Source organism: Mustela erminea, chromosome 2 (genome assembly GCF_009829155.1).
Source record: "Mustela erminea isolate mMusErm1 chromosome 2, mMusErm1.Pri, whole genome shotgun sequence".
NCBI classification, from domain to species: domain Eukaryota; kingdom Metazoa; phylum Chordata; class Mammalia; order Carnivora; family Mustelidae; genus Mustela; species Mustela erminea.
In genome coordinates this window covers 27,344,259-27,348,496 of record NC_045615.1, presented here as the reverse complement: position 1 = coordinate 27,348,496, position 4,238 = coordinate 27,344,259, and the positions used below count along the sequence as shown (strand labels likewise).

At 36.1% G+C, this 4,238-nt stretch overlaps 1 pseudogene; it reads right to left on the bottom strand.

Annotated features, from left to right (window-relative positions):
• Positions 1-1,236: 1,236 nt before the first annotated feature.
• Positions 1,237-2,891, bottom strand: LOC116583003 (annotated as a pseudogene).
• Between the last annotated feature and the right edge of the window lie 1,347 nt (positions 2,892-4,238).

Genomic DNA, 4,238 nt, shown 5'->3' with positions numbered 1-4,238 from the left:
ATTTATCCATTTCTTCTATGTTGTCCAATTTTTTGGCATATAATTTTGTGTTAGTCTCTTATCATTCTTCGTATTTCTGTGGTGTCACTTGTTATTTCTCCTCTTTGATTTCTGATCTTATCTATTTGAGTACTCTCTTTTTCCTGATGAGTTTAGCTACATGTTTATCAATTTTGTTTACCTTTTCAAAGAAATAGCCTTTGGTTTCATTGAACTTTCCTATTGTTTTCTCAGCTCTATTTCATTTATTTCCACTCTGATCATTATTTCCTACTTTCTATTAACTTTGGGCTTTATTTTTCTTTTCTAGTTCCTTTGGGTATAATATTAGATTGTTTATTTGAGTTTTTTTCTTGTTTCTTAAAGTAGGTGTGTATTGCTATAAAATTTCATCTTAGAACTGCTTTCACTTCATCTCAGAGATTTTGGAGCATTGTGTTTCATTTTCATTTGTCTGCTTGTATGTTTTATTTTCTTTTTTTATTTCTTCATTGGCCCATTATTTGTTTAATAGCACGTTGTTTATGTTTTTTCAGTTTCTTCTTATAGCTGGTTTCTAGTTTCATATTGTTGTGGTCATAAAAGATGGTTGATGTGATTTCAATCTTCTTAAATTTACTGAGACTTGTTTTGTGGCCTGACATGATCTATCCTGAAGAATGTATATGTGCACTTGAAAAGAATGTGCATTTTGCTGTTTTTGGATAGAATTTCTGTATATATTTAAGTCCATTTGGTCAAAGCCACTGTTTCCTTACTAACTTTTTGTGGATGATCTATCCACTGATATATATGCTGTGTTAAAATCCCCTACTATTATTCTTTGCTGCCAATTTCTCTCTCTATGTCTATTAATATTCACTCTATGTATGTAGGTGAGCCTGTGTAGGGTGCATAGGTATTTATAATTGTTATATTCTTTCATTGGATAGAACCCTTTATCATTATGTAATGTCCTTCATTGTCTCTTGTTTCTTTTCTTTTTTTTTTTAAGATTTTATTTATTTACTTGTCAGAGAGAGAGGGAGAGAGAGCGAGCACAGGTGGACAGAATGGCAGGCAGAGGCAGAGGGAGAAGCAGGCTCCCTGCCGAGCAAGGAGCCCGATGTGGGACTCGATCCCAGGACGCTGGGATCATGACCCGAGCCGAAGGCAGCTGCTTAACCAACTGAGCCACCCAGGCTACAAATATAAACTTATCTTGTACACTGAAGTTATCATACATACAGGGCAAAGTCAGAGCTTTTATATTTGAGTTTATTCTTCATTTAACTTTTAAAACACTACTATAGTTGAATATTAAAACAAGAACAATATCAAGTAGTGAGATATGATTATAGTCCTTCACTCTTTCACTACTGCATATAAAATGCCAGCAGTGTTATTCACTGGCCCCACTGAGAGGTCTGACACTGAACACCACCCCTGGGATGATGTTCATCATCCTCATATGATTCCCCATGGTAATGGCACCATATTTCCTGATTTGATCAAAGTCCACCAGTTCTACCTGGTCCATTTCATCAGTCTCTTCTACTTTCTTCCTCTTAGGTAGGAGTTTTTCCAGCAAAGAGAGATTATCAGGAGAGAGAAAGCCATTCTCAGGAAAGATTACCTTAAATTCGATGATGAGGCAACCCTTCTCATATGGTGTACAATTTAGCCTTCATTTAGCACATGCCTTCATTTAGCACACACTTGATATCTCCATGCTTGACAATTTGACCTAGATGAGAGGTGATGACAATGGTTCAGTTGTCAAGAGTAGATACTGGCTTTTGAAAATGACACAGGGCTTCAACCAGCTGTATATCCATACATATGAAAAGGTCTTCTCCTTGCTGTGTAAAAATAGCATCGTCCTTCTGATCTAAAACAATGATAATATCTCCTGGTTTCAGTCCTGGTTCTTGGTCTCCTTCACCATGGCATGTTATCTTTTGGCCATCTTTCATTCCTTTGTCAATATGAACGTCTAGAATCTTCTCTCAAACTATCTTCCTTTCATTGAAGCTTTTACATCTATCTTTAGGACTGATCTGTTCCCCATGGCCCTGGCATTCCATGCACAGAGACTGAATTTGCTGAACCATTCCAGAGCCTATCTGATGAATTCTTATATGCATTCAAGTGCCTTGGCAATTGGGACATTTGACTGCTCCTTTCTTACCCCCTCGGCCTTCACATTTATCGCAAATCATGTTCTTTTGCAGAGCTAGTTTTTTTGTTGCACCATTATATAAATCTTCTAAGGTTTCTGAGAGATGATGCACAACATTTTTACCTCTCCTTTCTCTCTGCATCCTTCCTCCTCTTCCAAAAAACCTATCAAAGATGTCCATGGGGAGCCAAAACCACCACCAACTCCACCTTCTTTAATTGCTTGTTTGCCTCTTTTGTTGTATAATTCCTTTTTCTTTGCATCAGAGAGTACTTTGTAAGCTTGAGAAATCTATTTAAACTTTTCTCCTTCATTTGGATTCTTATCAGGGTAGTAATTCAAGGCCAGTTTCCTGTAGGCCTTTTTCAATTCTTCTCCGATCGCATTGGGTTTGACGCCCAAAACGTCACAGTAAGTGTTTCTTACACCATTTTCTACAGCAAGCGAGAGGGCCAAGGCTGGTGTTAGGGAGTGGGAAAGAGCACGTTGCTGGGCACAGCTCAGGCAGCTGCCATTCCTCCGTGTCTCACTGAGCATTCTGTAACGTTCCTTGTTTTCTTGTTATTCTTGTAGCTCTTTTCTATTCCTTTCTTTTCCTGCTCTCTTCCCTTGTGATTGGTGACTTTCCTTAGGGTTATGCTTGGATTACTTTCTCTTCATTTTTTGTGAATCTATTACAGGTTTGGGGGTTACAGTTGGCATGAGGTTCATATATAAAATATTAAATATAGAGTAGTTTATATTAAGTTGATGACTGCTTAAGATTGAATACATTATAAAAGCACTACATTTTTACTCCTCTTCCATGTTTTATGTATATGTCGTATTTTACATTTTTTATTTTGTAAGTCCCTTAATTGATTTTTCAGATATAATTAATTTTACTACTTTCGTCTTTTAACCCTCATACTAGTTTTATAAGTTATTGATATATTACCTGTATTGTATGTTCACTTTTACTTGTGAAATTTTTTCAAAAGTGAACAGTGCAGATACAGTCAGTACAATAATTTACACAATGAGAGTCCCAGAAGGAAAGGAGAGAGTAAAAGGGGCAGAAAAAAAAGAATGGCCAAAATTTCAGACTGGGCATAGTGACAATAGTAAGTATGGGTCGTGTGGTGCAATAGGAAGTCATAGCATTGGTAAATGTATGAATTGATATAAATACTTTGGAATGTAATTTGACATTATCTTGTAAATTTGAGTCATTCCTAGAATGGTAATTCTTGATACATGTATTTATCAGAAAATGTATATGAGCACCATTGTTTATAATAGAAGGACAAACTGGAAATATTCCAAATATCCATTGATAAGACAGTGCAAAATCAAATTGATATTCATATATATATACATATGTATATACATATATATCTTATTTATTTATTTGAGAGAGGGAGAAGGCAAGCAAGAGAGAGAGCACAAATGACAGGGAGGGAAAGAGGGGGAGAAAGAAGCTGATTCCTGGCTTCCTGGCTGAGCAGGGAGCCTGTTGTGGCACTCAATCCCAGGACCCCAGGATCATGAACTGAATGAAGGCAACCACTTAAAAAAAAAAAAAAAAGGCAGCCACTTAACTGACTGAGTCACCAAGGCACCCCTCATTTGGATACTTTTTGGCAGGTAAAATGAATCAACTCCAGTCACTTTCATCACCATGGATGAATATCATGAATAAAATGTTAAAATTTTTAAAGCAAATTTTAGGGTAAAAATACAATATGATATTACTTATACACAACATTCAAAATAAGGACCAAAAATCATAAGTTACTTAGGAATAAACCTAAGAGGTAAATGATCTGTACTCTGAGAACTATAGAACACTCATGAAAGAAATTGAGGAAGACTTAAAGAAATGGAAAAACATTCCATGCTCATAGATTGGAAGAGCAAATACTGTTAAAATAGCTATGCTACCCAAAGCTATCTACACAATTCAGCACAATCCATATCAAAATATCACCAGCATTTTTCAAAGAGCTAGAACAAACAATCCTAAAATTTGTATGGAACCAAAAAGGCCTCAAATAGCCAAAGCAATCTTGAAAAAGAAACACAAAGCTGGAGGCAT